Source organism: Microtus oregoni, unplaced genomic scaffold (assembly GCF_018167655.1).
Source record: "Microtus oregoni isolate MIOR12 unplaced genomic scaffold, Mior012 000025F_ref0000491, whole genome shotgun sequence".
Lineage (NCBI taxonomy): Eukaryota > Metazoa > Chordata > Mammalia > Rodentia > Cricetidae > Microtus > Microtus oregoni.
Genome location: NW_024543084.1, coordinates 14,120,616 through 14,137,208, shown reverse-complemented (window position 1 = coordinate 14,137,208; position 16,593 = coordinate 14,120,616). Strand labels below are relative to the sequence as shown.

Below are 16,593 nucleotides of genomic sequence, written 5' to 3'. Positions count from 1 at the left end.
ATTTTCATACTGATGCTGATCATGACAGCCGTAACAAATCCTTCAATCTGCTGAATCCTCTCCACAAATGCCAAGTGCTCCCCACCAATCTTTTGAGGGCATCTGAGGATGAAGGCATTGGGGCCCTTAGTAGAGGTAGCAATAGCTACAGTACAAAGAAGGTTCCTCCCACATGGGCTCTGGTGGAATCTCTCCACCCTGTCCTCTTTAGCCCATTCCACTGATGGGGAAAGTAGATTTTCTAGGAGGTAAACATCAGCCCAGTGGAGTTTTTTTTTTTTTTTTTTTTTTTTTTTACCAAGCACAACATAGGCCATTTCTCCTGGCTGAGCTTAGGCTTCATGGCTCTATGGAACTTGCTCTCCTCTTGCCTAGGGCCCCACATACAGAAAGTGCCTGACACACATGGTGTTGAATAAACCTTCAAAGGTGTCCAGTCATGCCCCCCCCCACCGGGTTCCCATTGTTTAGGTCACCTCAGGGCCAGCAGACAATACCGGCAGCCACCCCAAGACGTTCTCCTGGTGAGGCCTAGACTCTTGGGCCAGGACGAGTGCCTATCCCACAGGAAGGCCCTAGCCCTCTAATGACCAGCTGGCTTTGTACACCACCCACACTCCTGGGAGAGAAGGGCAGGGAGTAGGCTGGGGAGGGCTGGCTGAATCACACTGCTGACCTCCAGCTGGGAACCACACAGGGTACCTTTCCTGGCTCCACAGCCTCATCCAGGACAGCAGAAGATTAGAGAAGGGGAGGGGTAAAGACTGAAGGCTTGAGGGAGTGATGCACCCTGTGCCACTCATCCAGGAGACAGAGAGTCAGCCATTTGGGGTAGGAGCAGCTTCTGGCTGTGGTTTCCATTCCATAATACTTCCTTTGATTTCTGATAAAGAAGTTGGGCCTGTCAGTTCATAGGGAATATCCAGGCTTCTTATGAAAGACAAGCTCACCTGTGTTGCCCAGCAAGGTAGCAGTAAGGTTCCAGATGTAGGTGAGGCAGCCTAGGCCCTGAGAGGTCAGACCAGCAAGCTGCCTGAGGAAGGAGACACCCCAATCCAATTCATGCTCATCCACCTGCCCCTGCCCCCATCTCAAAGCACATCCTGGATTCAATTCATCCCTTGGCTAGGTCCTGTAGGGTTAAGAACACATCCAAAGTGCCCCCCACCTTAGGCTAGAGTGTAGGCTAATCACAGAACTAGAGCCTGGAGGAGGCCTCGGCCTGGTGACGGTGACCTGAGTAGAGGGTTACTTCCTACAGGCAGTCCTATTACTTCTGCAGTTTGAGCTGGCATGATCAGCTACCACCCTATCCCTCTGGGCCAGGCCAGATGTATGCAAAGCAGTCCATACCCACAGCACTCTTAAAAAGAGACAGGGTGGGAGTGGGCCAGGCTGGGTGTGGACCTGGGTGTGGTAGGCAAGCAGTTTCAGGTGGATGTGGCTTGGGTAGGGCCAGCAAGGGGTAGCCCCTCCTACTTCCTGCCTCAGGGAGGGACTGGAGCTAAAGGGAGTGTGGTGAGGTGCAGTACCCTCCAGCCGCCCAGGGAGCCAGATGAGTAAGCACCCACACTGGAAGCAGCTCTCCATGCAGAGGCTGGCAATAGAGCCCAGCCCAGAATCCACTGTGGTGTCCATGGCTTCTCTCAGCTGGCTTTGGGAGGTGAAAGGATACAACTACCACAAAATTAGCCACTGTCCCATGCCTGTGTCTGGTCAGTGGCGCGATGTAGTAGAGCAGTGGCTCAGCTGTCCCCACCATCTGCTGGCACAGCCTCTTCATCTTGCAAAACAGAAACTCTGATCATGAGTCACTAACCCCTCCAGTCCCCCAGACACTGGCAGCTACTGTGTCTATCCATCTTCATGAGCCCGATGTTCATGGTGTTGAGTCTCTCTGGAGGTCACGCAGCTAGCATTACACTATTGCTTCCTTAACTGGAACTCCTCAGGGTTGTAACCTGTTTGTTTTTTTGTTTTTCAAGACAGGATTTCTCTGTGTAGCCCTGACTATCTTGGAACTCAATCTGTAGAACAGACTGGCACTGAACTCAGAACTCAGAGATCCACCTGCTTCTTCCTCCCAGGTGCTGGGATTAAGGCATGCACCATCACCACCAGGCCTATGGGGGCTACTCTTATTCCACTGCAGAGAGAGAGGAGGAGGAAGAAGGCAGAAGAGGAGACTGTGTCTCCGGTACTGGGAGTCGGACCCAGCACTCACATGGGCTTGGGAGCAGCCTGCTGCTGAGCTGCCTCCCTCAGCATTTCCAAAGTTTGCTTCAGTCTTTCTTCCTTTCTTTTTAAGATTTACTTATGCACATATCTTATGTAGATGAGTGGTCTGTCTTCATGCACACCGGAAGAGAGAATCAGATCCTGTTACAGCTGACTGTGAGCCACCATGTGATTATTGGGGACTGAACCCAGGTCCTCTGGAAGAGTAGCCTGTGGAGCCGGGCGATAGTGGCGCACGCCTTTAATCCCAGCACTCAGGAGGCAGAGGCAAGCGGATCTCTGTGAGTTCGAGGCCAGCCTGGTCTACAGAGCTAGTTCCAGGACAGGCTCCAAAGCCACAAAGAAACCCTGTCTCGAAAAACCAAAAAAAAAAAAAAAAAAGAGTAGCCTGTACTCTTAACCTCTGAGCCATCTCTCCAGCCCCTTGCTTCAGGTCTTTAACTCACTGAAATTTATTGGTGGTTGGAAGGGATAGTCTCTAATCATGGGAAACTTGAAGCTGACATAATTTCTGGCCTCATTCTTTCCCTTGAGCTGCAGAGGTAACCCTGTCATGGCTGACGCTCCCAGATCTGTCTGCACTTTCTTCTGCTCTGTCCATCTGTCCTTCTGTCAGTCTCTAGGACCCACATGGCAAAGAAGACTGACTTTTGCCACTTTCCTACATGCCTAAGCTATTTCATTCTATGAAAGGTGCCTCCCCGGAGGCTGGTCCTCTCCCCATCCACACACTGTGAAGGTCCAGCAGGCTGCAGCTGCTGCTGCGCAGGTTACCACAGAGATGAACACAGTCCCTCCTTCCAGCCTGGACTCTCTCTGCCCAAGGACACTGTCCTGAGCTTAACTCAGGGCAGCCCCATCCATACCAGATCCTGCCCCATCCTCAGAGTCACAGAATGTATTCTAAACAAGCTACACATGGGAGCAGAAGGATCAAAATAAGTCACCCAGACAGCCACTGCTCTCTCCTAGGTGGCAGGCAGATGGAGACAAATGAGTTCAAATTTATCTCGGGGGAGGGGGGAGATAAAAAAATTATCTCTAGCACGAAACAATCTTGTGGCCCCACGCACATCATTTAGCTCAAACATACGTGTTGTAACTCTGAAACAGGAATGCTCCCTCTTCACAAGCCCGTGTGCAATGACCCACATGATGCCCTAGAGATACCAACCTAAAAGAGAACCTGCTGACAAGGACATGAGAGGTGTGAGCCCAAAAAGCATCCAGTCAGGACAGCATTATTGCTGTTTGGTGATGCCAACAACAGTACCAAGAGGTCAAATTCAAAGAGAAACGAGTCTCCCAGGGAGTAGGGGTGTCTACTGGGGACAGTTTCCAGTTTGTAAGATGAACTTTTCTGAGATAGAGGTGATGAGTACGGTACAGAAAGGAATGCAGCCACCACCACCCACCCTGCCTGTCCAACATCCAACATGAGCCACCAGCCTACACCACTGCCTGTCCAACACCCGGCCTGAGTCACTACCATCTCAACCCCGCCTGTCCAACACCCTGACGTGAGCCACCACCACCCCACCCTGCCTGTCTAACACCCTGACCTAAGCCACCACCACCACCACACCACACCTGTCCAACACCCTGACCTGAGCCACCAGCCTATACCCAAATGAGTGAAAACAAGGATTTTATGTTACATGCATCATACAATAAAAACAAAAAAAGTTCCGTGGTGCTGGCACACGTCTCTAATCCTAGCACTCAGGAGGCAAGAGGTAGGTAAATCTCTAAGTTTGAGGCTAGCTTAGCCTACAGATTGAGTTTCAGGACAGCCAAGGACTACACAAATAAACACACATGCACACACGCGCACACACACAAACACACAAACCTGTTTTGAAAAAAGAAAAACAGAAAAAACAAAGAAAAAGTATGAGCCTACTCTTCTCTATTTTTGTACTTTCTCACCTTCATTCTACTTTTCTTAAGCCTTTAAAAAATTTTTGTTTATGCCAAGCAGTGGTGGCACACACCTTTAATTTTTTAATTTCAGCACTCAGGAGGACAGAGACAGGCAGATCTCTGAGTTTGAGGGCAGCCTGGTCTACAGAGAGAGTTCCAAGACAGCCAGGACTTTTACACAGAGAAACTCTGTCTCAAAAAAACTAACTAAATAAATAAGCAAGCAAATTTATTTATTTATTTATTTAAAGGCAAGTGTGGTGGCACACACCTTTAGAAAGCAGAAGCAGGCAGATTTCTGCGTCAAGGACACCCTGGTCTACAGAGTGAGTTTCAGGACAGCCCAGGCTACATAAAAAATCCTATCTTGGAAAAAGAGAGAAAGACTGAATTTAGCAGGATGGTGGTGGAACACATCTTTAATCCCAGCATTAGGGAGGCAGAGGCAAGTGGATCTCTGTGAGTTCAAAGCCAGCCTGGTCTACAGAGTGAGTTCCAGGGTAGTCAGGGCTACACAGAGAAATCCTGTCTTAGAGTCTTAAAAGGGGGGAGGGGGGGAGGGAGGGGGTTTAAGAGAGTGAGAGAGCACACAGTTTATTTTTAAAAAAAAGCTCTGCAGCTAGAAGATGACTCAAAAATGAGTTGCCCAATCTTTCTTGTTGTAATTAAGTAATTACATTTATTGAATGTGTGTGTGCAGCTGCGCATATGCAAGAGCACATACCCAGTGCAGTGAAGCTCAGAGAACAGCTCGAGGGAGTCAGCTTTCTCCTTCCACCATGCAGCAACTGAGGAATGAGTTCAGGTGCTTAGAGGCACCCTTACTCAAAAGATCCACTAAAGCAGGGGTTCTCAGGCTGTCACAACCCCTTTGGAGGTCAAACAACCCTTTTCCAGGGGTCCACATATCGTATTTATATTACAGTTTATAACGGTAGCAAAACTACAATTATGAAGTAGCAATGGAATAATTTTATGGTTGGGTCACCACATGAAAAACTGTATTAAAGGGTCATAGCATTAGGAAGACTGAGAACCACTCAAGAGCATAGGGCTGCCTGCATGAGTGTGGCAACCTACCACATACCTGTTCTTATTTGAAAAGTGTTCATCAGTTTAAAACAAAACAAAAAACCTTCATGATGGCATGTATAAGTTTAAGTCAGAGGGTGGGGAAGGTTTTCTCTTTCATATCTTACTATTTAAATATGTTGTATTTCTAAGTAGGACACACACTTGGGAACAAGTTGCCTTTAGCCTTGGGTGCCTGCTGGAGACTATAACTGAATTAACAAGGATAGGATACTACCAAGTGAGGAAAGGTCAGTCCTGCACCCCAGCACCCTGTGACACACCACAGCCACAGCAGCCCTCACTCTAAGGGGCAACACACAGGCCAGGAAGAACTTGGAGAGGGGAGAGCCATTTAGCCATGTCTCCTCTGCTGTCTCAGCTCTAAGGTGGGAACACATTCAGAGCACCACTGTGGGAACTGAGGACTACAGCTGTCCAGAGCATCACTGTGGGAACTGAGGAGGACCACGGCTGTCCAGAGCACCACTGTGGGAACTGAGGACTACAGCTGTCCAGAGCACCACTGTGGGAACTGAGGAGGACCACGGCTGTCCAGAGCACCACTGTGGGAACTGAGGAGGACCACGGCTGTCCAGGCACCACTGTGGGAACTGAGGACTACAGCTGTCCAGAGCACCACTGTGGGAACTGAGGAGGACCACGGCTGTCCAGAGCACCACTGTGGGAACTGAGGAGGACCACGGCTGTCCAGGCACCACTGTGGGAACTGAGGACTACAGCTGTCCAGAGCACCACTGTAGGAACTGAGGAGGACCACGGCTGTCCAGAGCACCACTGCAGGAACTGAGGAGGACCATGGCTGTCCAGAGCACCACGGTGGTAACTAAAAACAAGATAGCGTGCTGTATCTATTTAAAACTTGGCACAGGTGAGAGAGCATGGGCCCACAAGCCAACCTGCCATCCCTACAGAACTTCCCATAGTTCTGCTATTTCAGTCTAGGTGAGAGTGGAGTGGCTTGTTGGTTTTAGGACCCAGGAAAGGCCCAGAAAGCCAGCCCTCAGGCATTGGGCCCCATTTTCACTCAGAGCCCCCTTTCCCATCCTTCTTCCTCTGTTCCTCACTTCTCACCCTCATACCTCTTCCTTTTCCTCAAGGAGTCTATGTTGCCTAGACTGGCTCCAAAGCCCTCGTATGGACGATCCTCCTGCCTCAGCTACCTGAGCGGCTGAACTACAACAGTGCACTATGATGCACCTAATTTCCTGTTGATGCTTCTTACACACACACACACACACACACACACACACACACACGAGATACTATATGCTGCCCCTTCCTTCCATTTGTAAAGAGACCACTCAAATATGCCCAGACCCTGCAGAGATTCAGACAGCTCCTACACCTGGGCAGCAGGCCCTCAGGAGCTGGCAAGAGAGCACAAAGAGCCTTTTGTTGAACACAAACAGAGCCTAAGAGAAAACTTCCCTGTAGGCTGAGGGAGGCTGGCACCCCTCCCTGCAGCACAGATGGGCCACTGTCCCTCTAAAATGCTCCCAGGGAGAGGGAAGGGCTGGTCCTCAGAGGGTCTGTCAGACACTGAGTGGCTGGTTGTGCCCATGGACTCAGGCCTGTGAATCTGCCCCAGGGTTTATGCTTCCTCATGTAGCATGCCAAGAGGTGAGAAGAGGTCTCCACTCCTGTGCCACACAGCCCCCCATCCTGGCCAGACCCCACATCCAACTGGAATGAGTCAAAGACTGTGGGACTTACCCTGCACAGGAGGGCACTCCCCCACTTCTTGAGAAAGAGCCTAGGAAAGACAGCAGGCTGGAACAATAGGGTTAGAAGTATCTGAACTGCTCTCACTTTAAGGCAGGGCTTCCCAAACAGGTCTGTCCTCTGCAAACCTCTAGGGGTGTGGCTTGCATTCTGATAAAGGGTGCCAGGCAAGGGCCACCTCCTGGACTACCCCCACTGGCCACCACCTGCCCTCCTCTGTGCCCAGCACTTCTTGCACCTTAGCTTTCAACAACAGCCAGGCAAATGACTCGGTGGCTCCCAACCTCACCAGTGAGTGACTTGGGAAAAGAATTCCACCTCATCCGTAAAATGGGCTATAATGTCTATTTCCTTGGAAGGTTGCAGTGAGAACTGAATAAAGCGGTCCCTAAAAAGCTTCTGAGTCGTGCCTATGCAGTAAAAATGTTTATTAGAGTTACTATGGGGGTTGCTTGGGATGTTGCCCAGGCTGCCTTTGAACTGGTGAACTCATGAACTCCTCCTGGACTACAGGTGCACGTCACTACTGCTGTTGCTCCCAGAACAGAAGGCCTGAAAAATCCCTTTATAACATTGAGGGAAGTCCAGGGAGCTGATGTGACTTGATGTTATAGGACCTGGTGGGAAGATGGACCCCGATATGACTTGCCTCTATGCCAAACACTCCCTAAGACAACAGGTCTCCTGGGCCTCACTGCATCCACAGGCCTTTCAAGACACCCCTTAGGAAAAGACTCCTTTTGCAAGCACCCCTGGCAGGTCATACTCAGAAGCCTCTACTATTTCAGGTGCTAAGAAAATACTGGAGCCCAGTTTTAGGTATGCGTACCTGGGGGCAAAACAGCCTTGAAGACTGGTCATGACCTGCCATGAACACCCGCTGTCTTAAGAAATGGAGGTGTAAGCCCCAGTTGCAGACAATCTGCTGTGGATCCAGGGGAAAGAGGGGCTGGCCTTGCCCAGGCGGCGAAGGGGATCCAGCGAAGCAAGCTGTCTTGTCCCAAATCAGAAGCCAGGGAGGCAGCTAGTTGATGCAAGGTGTCAAGAGACAGAAGAGAACTTTCTGCAAAGCAGAGGTGCAGCTGAAATGTACCAGGAAAGCCCAAGACATCTGTGGCGGGGTCACAACCCTTCCAGAAATATCTATCCCATGACTCTTTCACAAGAGAAGGTGAAGTCCATCACACACACACACACACACACACACACACACACACGACAGATTCGACAGACGGAAACACTAAAACACAAATATCCACCTTGGTTTTGGAGGGAGCTCTACTCCACTCCCCTGGCTTTCTTTACCAAAGATGGAGACTGAGCTGGAGCTATGGGTGCCCTTCTGGTCAGTGTCCCCAGCATAGTCTTCAGGCTTCACCAAGCCTGAGCACACAGGGAGCTTCTGTCGCGTGTACGCTCAGGACTGACTCTAGTTTGGGGTCAGGGTCACACACTGAAAGAGCCCTCGGAGTAAAGACGCAGAGAAGCAGCGGCAAGGTGTAGTAGACGGAGCATGGGTCAGCATGCCGCTGACTTTAGTTTCAGTCCTGGTGCTGTGCTGCCACTTACAATACAGACACGTGACCACATCCCTGTGAGCCTGGTCTGGTTAGCACACAGGCTGGGCTGGGAGCGAATGCAGCCACCTGGTAGACTTCCTAGCACTAAGGATGTTCATGGAGGATCAGGGGTTGGGAAGGTGGGGGAAGCTGAGCCACCAGCTCCACAGGGCCCAGTTCATATCTCTTTTTTTTTTTTTTTTTTTTGGTTTTTCGAGACAGGGTTTCTCTGTGGTTTTGGAGCCTGTCCTGGAACTAGCTCTTGTAGACCAGGCTGGTCTCGAACTCACAGAGATCCGCCTGCCTCTGCCTCCCGAGTGCTGGGATTAAAGACGTGCGCCACCACCGCCCGGCCAGTTCATATCTCTTGAAGAAGCAGGGCAACTGCAAGGGGAGAGCAGAGGAGGAAACTGAGTGCAAGGCTGGGGAGGACCTAGGAAAACGATCAGGTCAAGTGGGCACCAGGAGCTCTGCAAGGGACTCAGAACCTGCCAAACATAATCCAGCTGCTGCCAGGGTTGCCATGCCCCACTATAAAATCCCTCCTGATGCTGGGTATGGAGGTGCACACCTATAATCGTAGCACTTGGGAGGTAGAGGCAGGAAGAGCAGGAGTTCAAGGCCAGCCTGGGCTATGCTACATGAGATCCCATTTCAAAAAAAGAAAAAAAAATTCTGATGTCAGTTGTGCCCAACAGAGGATCTCCAGACCCAGACACTGGGAAACCCTTACCCCTTCCCTTCCGACCCTTGGGATTTATGTCTGGAAGGAAGGCTCTGCAACAGGAGAAAAGTGGCTTGAGGGCTGTAAGGATAGAGTCATGGCTAACTCATGACTCAAGCGTCTATATCGGCGAGACAGGCACATCCAGCAACCCAATTCCACTCAAATGTTACACTTCTCCCCAACCTGCATGGGCCCCAGTTCAGGCAGACAGCAGAAGCCAGCATGTGTCGGCTCGTCTGCACACTATTTCCAAGCAGAGAAGGGATTCCCATCTCACACAGGCACTGCCTACTGCCCAGCACGGCCTCCTCTCTCCAAGGACAGAGTTCCTCAACAACCAACAGGAAGCTCCCACAGGGCAGGGCAGTCACTGCTGACCTTGTTCCCATAAACAAAAGAGTACAACAGCACCACACAGCAGGCCTTTTCCACCTTCCTCTCTGAAGTCAAGAAACCACACAGCCAGCAGGGCCAGAGCAGGGCCCCAGGGGTGCTGCAGCAGGAATGTGCTTTCTGTCTGCCAGGCTCAGCAGCCTGTCTGAATCTGTCCTGTGAAAGGGCTCTAGACGCTGGCTTCTCTTCCAAGAAACAAGAAAGCTAAAGCAGGCTGCTCCACAGTGACCTGACTTTGGTGAAGTAGGCACCAGAGAGGAGATGTGGAGGGGGTCTCTCCCCATTATCCCGGTCTCTAAAGATGGGGTGAGGATTTCGCCTTCTATGACACTAAAATCTAAACAACATGATGGAGCACGTCTACAATTCCAGCCCTCTAGAGGCTGAGGAATCGAGCTGGACCAGAGAGATGGCTCAGGAGTCAGGATCACTTGTTTTTCTTTTTTTTTTTTTTTTAATATTTATTTATTTATTATGTATAAAATATTCTGTCTGTGTATATGCCTGAAGGCCAGAAGAGGGTGCCACACTTCTTTACAGATGGTTGTGAGCCACCATGTGGTTGCTGGGAATTGAACTCAGGACCTTTGGAAGAACTGGCAATGCTCTTAACCACTGAGCCATCTCTCCAGCCCCCACTTGTTTTTCTTTCTCTCTCTCTCTCTTTTTTTTGTAATAAAAACAATCTCACAGCATGTATTGTCACCTGATAATAACATAAGGGCCACTAAAACAACATGAATGTTTTGGACTATGCTCCCAACAGAAGACACCTTTAAAAACACTACATTTCCTCTTCAACTTCTCAAGTGCCTGACGGTCTCTAGTTGGAAACACTTTGGAGCAGAGTAATAGTATCTCCATTCAGCATGATCCGACCCAATTGTATCCTTGATTTTGTTTTTTAATGAATCTCTTCTGCATCATCTAATACGAGGTTCATGTACTAATCAAAGCCAATAATACAACCTTCTATCCGCATATTCACTTGCTCATACAGCCAGACCTGAATCCAAGACCTGTTTTGCAAGTATCTGAAGATGAGGTTGATGGGCTGCACCATCACTTTCTGCACCTTCTGGCCCTGGCTGCGGTACACTACACCATGGTGCACTTGTTTCTCTTGCAGAAGACCCATGTTCGATCCCCAATACACACACTGGCAACTTACAACTGTCTCTAACTCCAGTTCAGGGGAATCTGAAGCCCTCTTCTGACCTTCAAGGGTTTCATGGTGCAGACATATGTGTGGGCAAAATATTCATCATTCATACACATAGTAAAAAGAAAGTTTGAGGCCAGCCTGGGCTACTAGATGTTGAAAGCAGCATCAACTCCCCGCCCAGATGACTATTTCCTTAAAGTCCAGGCTAGGGCTGGGGTAAGGGGCTCTTGTATTCCTCCAGGAAAAGCAGAGGCATAGATAGAAGTTGGAAGACCAGACCCAGAGTTACAGATCTGAGTTCAAATTCACATCACCATTCTTCATGGGTAGTTTCAGCAGGTTGCTTCCTGGCTCTGAGCCTCAGTTTCTATGTGGGTTAACACTGACAGAGACCACTGCTTGAGCTGTGGCAAACAATCCCGAGATCCTTTCACACAGAGTGTTCTGCAGGCTGCACAGTAGTCTCAGCACAGGCCAGCTCTAAGCACAGAATACTTTCTGAGACACACTCTGCTAAGTTCTCGAAAAGGTTCAAAAGGGAGGGACATGTTACTGTCATCACCACCTGTTTGGGAGGACTGCTAGGAATCTAATCTTTATACTAACAACGTCAATGAGCTCCCTGTACCCCTTTTTCAATTGCTTTCTGCTTTTGTTGCTGTTTTTGAGACCACGTCTCTCTATGTAGCCCTTGCTGTCCTGGAACTTGCAACCTTCAGGTTGAACAATTTATGTCTCTGGGTTTTTACTAATTGTGCAAAACAGGTCTGTAATCCTGGCACTCAGAAGGCAGGAAACCATCCCTAGCTACCTACCCAGTCTGAGCTATGCAAACATCTTGCCTCAAAAAGCGAAAGAAAAAAAAAAGAAAGAAAAAGAAAGAAAAGAAAAAAGAAAAACTGTCTACCTAGAAGGGACCTCCACCTCCAACAGATACGTATGTGACCACTTCAGTACGAGGACTACTCAGCCCATCATGCTCAAGGCTCTCAAAGTCCTGCAGCAGCTGCAGAATTATCTAACTTCTGGGACCAAAAGGGTCATGTCCAAAGGAACACATCTTGGGAAATGTGTCACTAGCTATCCACACTAATAAGATCTGTGGGGAGGAAGACAATGAGAGGCTCAGTGCAATAGCACTGGGTTCAAAGAATACACCAGCTGGGCCTCTCACAGGAGCTGAAGCAGAACTACGAGTTCAAAGTCTGACCTGGCAAGTTAGCAAGACCCTGCCTGAACATAAAAGTAAAACAACGACTGGGGATAAAGTTTGGGGGTGAGGGCTAGTAGTGCTTGCCTTGCACACAAAGAGCCGGGTCCTATCCCAGCACTGCATTACCCCAGACTGGTGGTGTGTGCCTCTAATCCCAGTACTGGGAGATACAGGCAGAAGATCAGGAGTTCAAGGTCAACCTCCTCGGACAGCTGAGTCTAGGAAGTCACTTAAAGATAGAGCACTGGACTCAATTCCCACTACTGAAACAAAAACAAAACACCAAGGCAGAGCAAGCAGGGATCACTCAGATGCCCTGGATCCTATAGGACTAAGGACTATGAAAATGGAGGCATGGGCCATGCTATCTGTCTGGGAGAGGCAGTACAGAAAGTCTGAAGAGGGCCTTACCCTGAGGTGGCTCTGCTATCTTCGTGTTGGCTGCTGGTGCTGAGGCTGGTCCCTGTCTGGATGCACAGGGTCCTGGCATTCCTTTTGCTCCATGGACGCTGCTGCTGCCCTAGGAAGTTAAGAGCAACAGTCAACAAATGGGTCTATCTGTAGGTCTCAGAAATACTTTCACTGGGCCACCATTTTTTAAAGAGCCTGGAGATACTGCCAGGGCCTATAAGGGGCTCCAGGGCAACAGGAGCACCTGCTGCACAGACCCTGGTCTCCAAAGAGCCCCCAAGGCAGCAATTTCAATCTGGAGGCAAGGCCCTGGCTGGAGATCAGGCCCAGCCCAGCCCAGCCCTGAGGGGTTGGTTGGTATAGACTCCTAGAAGAGCAGGTTTCTGTTGACCCCTGGGCATGAGGAGTAGAAGAATGATCCAGGCTGGAGGGAGAGCATGTACTCACTGGCAGGAGAGAAGAGGTGGGCAAGATGCTACAAGCTAGTCTTTGGTCACAACTAGCTCTGAAGTGGGAAGTGGAGAGAGAGGAGTGGCAAGGGGTGAGCCAGGCCAGACAAGGATTGCCACTTAACCATAAGGACTTAGCTCTCCACAGTGAGCAAGCGCTCAATTACCCACGGGACACTGTGCTCTGCACGGCTTACCAGAGACAAGGTGGCAGTGTGAGAGAGGAGTGTGGGCGCCACTCCAGACTTAGAAGACAGCAAAAGCAGCCTAGGATGGGAGTGTGGTCCAGCTGTGAGGGAGTTAAATCATTAGTAGAAGTTATCCAGGAAGGAAACAGCAAACAGCAGGACCTAGATACATCTAAGGGGTTGGGGAGCACCTGTCAACTTGTGAGCATGAGGTCAAACACAGTCTTCCAAGCCACAAGAAGACAAGACAGGAAAGCACCAGCAACCTACATGTGACCATGCAGTAAAGCACCCAGAGCCAGGAAGGAGCAGAGGCCACCCAGGCCACCTGTGCCCCACCCTCTGTCTCAGACAGGGCTGGGACACTGCTGGACAGTAGCTTGCCCACTTCACGGTCATGACTAAAGTAGGACTCTGGACTCACTGACATTTCTAATTCCTTCTTGAAGGACATGTACCCTGGGCAGCCTGCTCACAAAGTGCAGGTTCCCTCCTCCTTCCTCTGAGCTTTATCAGGACCACTACAGTCTATGTTCAATGTCTGCATTTATTCCTCCTGAGTTATCAGTTGTGCTGGTCAACCTGTACCTCGGTGTCTCTATGTAAAAACCTGGAATCCCTTACAGTCTCAGGTGAGTGAGCTGGGAACTGGCTGGTTCCAGCTCTTCCAGGCAGCAAGCTGGGGTTCTGCCCCATTAGGATGATTCTCAGGAGCCCACACCATCCACAAAGACCACTCAAATTTGCAAAGAAACTTCATCCTAGCAAGTATGCCTTTAGCACAGAGAACAAATGTGTGAGGCTGACTTGGGGGGTGGGGTAGATGGGAGGATGTCAAATGCTTCTCTGGTCTCTGCTCTTGTATAACATCCTCAAAACAAAGTGGAGCACTGGACCCCATCACACACGCTCCAGGAAGTCATCCTCCAGCGCTACTCCTCTGTCCTTGCCTGCTCCAGACAGGCACAGAGAGCATGACCTTCATCAAGGAAACAGCGTGAATAGCCTAGCCCACTGGCACCATCCCTGGGCTTCTGAATACACTCCCACTCTTCTACCCCCAACAGTCAACCTATTCTTTCTGCAGTGTCTGTCTGTCTGTCTGTCTGCTGGTATGCCTGCTCTAGAGGGCAGAACACAAATGGCACGGTTAAAGGTACCACTGACACACTTGCAAGGTAGAAAAGGACCTTGGAGCCTCTGGCTACTCATTTCTGTCTCCAAGATTCAGCACACAAGGTCCCCTGTCCTCACACACCCTCTCCCCCTTCCACACCTCATTCTTAAAGGTACCCTAGTGGACAGGGGAAGAGGAGGCACTGTAAGTGAGGCTGCCCCACAACTACCACTATGTCAGCCCGGTTCCCATCAGGAAAAGGCTAACACTCATCCCTCATTCAATCCGCGTGTCCTTCCCAGAAAAGGCAGTGATTGCATCAGAAGAGAACCAGCCCAGCTTGGTTCACTCCTGTCCTGAGGAAGGGGAGGAATCCTCACCAAAGCAGGTTCAAGAACCCAGGGCTCAAGCAGAGCTGGATGGCCCACGTCTTTACCCAGCACTCAGGAGGCTGAAGCAGACTAATTTGTGAGTTCGATGCTAGCCTGGTCTACATAGTGTTAAAGGACAGTCAAGGCTACATAGTGAGACCCTGTTTCAAAATACAAGCAATAACAACAACAACAACAAACCCAAAAAACAGCTCTCTGAGCTGTTCCTTCAGCCTGGGAGCATCTTTGCTGACCTCCGGCTCACCACACCTTCCCGGATCTGATACTCCTTCCCGCCGCTGGATGCACAAGACAGCGACAGAACCAACTGGAGTTTCACATCAAGAACCGGTCGTCCGGGAAACCCCAGGCCAAAGACCGAGGTCCCTAAAGCCGGTGATCCTGCCCTCATGGCAGAAAACTGTCCCTCAGATCAGGAAGAGGGAGGGGTCCAAGAAAAGAGACTGGCGCCGGGAAGCCCAAGGCTGAAAACCGGGAGAGCTGCTGATGAGGGTGCTGTCCAGAGAACGCCCAGCGGGACCCACAGGGGAGCGGACACGGGCGCGGAGGGGCGCGGGTCTGCGGGAACCAGCGCAGCAAGAGTGATGTGGGAAGCGCGGCGGAAACTCGGGTGAGAGGCGCGCGGGGTACAGGGTGCCCGGGAGGGGGCTCGCGTGCCGCGGCACGGCCAGGAGGGTGGGGTCGGGAGCGGCGCCCGCGGGAGGCCGGGCGAAGCGGAGGGCAGCGGCGGCGCAGGGCCTGGCTGACCGGCGCCCGCGGGCAGCGAGAGCCGCCCAGGACTTGCGGAGGCGGGGCGCACGTCGGGTGGGTTCCGTGAGGTGACAGCGCGTGTCTCATCTCCCACCCGACCCACTCACCTGAGCTCGCCGCTCGCAGCCGCCCGGCAGGCAGCCCCAGCCCTCCGCCACACAGTCCCGCCGCCGGACGCCGCGCTCCTCCGGCGCCCTCCTTTTGTTTGTCCCTCACTGCACCACTCGCTGTCCTCCGCCCCGGAAGTGACGTCACGGCCGGGCGAGCCCGCGGCCGCCAGGGCGTTACCATGTCTGTAAAGGGGAAAGCGTCCCACGGCTTTGCCCTACTCTCCAACGCGCCTGCGCCAAGCCACTTCGGGGCGGAAGTAACGGAGCGAAGTTCAGCCCTCTTAAAGGGACAGGGATCCCTGCAACCTGAGGAGTGTGCTGCTACTCCAAGAGCGGCTAAATAACCTGAGAGTACGTAAGTAGCGGTTCACTATCGTTGTTCGGGTTCCGATAGACATTGGGCCAGAGTTTTCAACCCTTTATTGCTGTCCGTTTGCTGAGTAGCTGCCCCAAAAGGTGCAGGTGCCCGCGAACGTACTTGCGGGCTGCTGCTAACCGACCCGCGCTCACTCCTTTTCCACACTCGTCCCGACTGCGATGGTCGTCCGGTAAAAGCAGTGGAAACCAAGCTGACAGTGAATTCTGAGTTGAGCTGCGGGTGGATCTACGTCTCCAGGTCATCGGCTCCAGCTCTTCATCTGTGTGGGTCCTCCTGGTCCTTATAGTTCCCAGACTAACTGTAGTGATCCATACGTTGGTAAATTGTTTAGCCATTAAAGCGAGGTGTTCCGTGTTCCCGAGTACATCCTTACTCGAAAGAAGAAAGTCAGGGAGGACAGCAATGAACACCGGGCGTTTTTGTGGCTGTGGATGTGGATGTGGACGTGGGTATCAGTGGTTTGTGCACCAGCTGACTGATAAGATACACAAGCTGTACAGATTATTCTTCCCTCCCTGAATAATCTCCGTCCCCTTTTGCTGTGACAATTGACTATCAGTATGAGAGTTTCTGGGCTGTCAACTGTTCGCTGAATCTACGCACCTACCCTTCAGCTAGTCACATCGATATTTTAACCAACTTTAAAACTACGTAGTGAAGCTTTCAGCCTTTTCTTCCTTTCCAGACATTGACTCTTTTTGCTTTGAGAAGGAAACAACAACCAAACAAACAAACAAACAAACAAAAAGAACCAAATAAGAC

At 50.9% G+C, this 16,593-nt stretch overlaps 1 protein-coding gene and 1 pseudogene across 2 annotated transcripts in view; both read right to left on the bottom strand.

Moving 5' to 3' along the window:
* Positions 1-15,578, bottom strand: part of Lrrc8a (leucine rich repeat containing 8 VRAC subunit A) — a 30,295-nt gene extending 14,717 nt beyond the window's left edge. The window contains exons 1-2 of one of the 2 annotated variants that reach the window (XM_041674217.1): positions 15,450-15,578; positions 12,447-12,555 (exon numbers count right to left, since the gene is read on the bottom strand). The gene's annotated coding sequence lies outside the window, so the exon portion shown is untranslated. Of the gene's footprint in view, positions 1-6,969; positions 7,075-12,446; positions 12,556-15,449 lie in introns of those variants that run through there. The other variant, XM_041674218.1, reaches the window with a different exon arrangement.
* LOC121462584 lies at positions 10,481-10,860 on the bottom strand (annotated as a pseudogene).
* Positions 15,579-16,593: the final 1,015 nt, after the last annotated feature.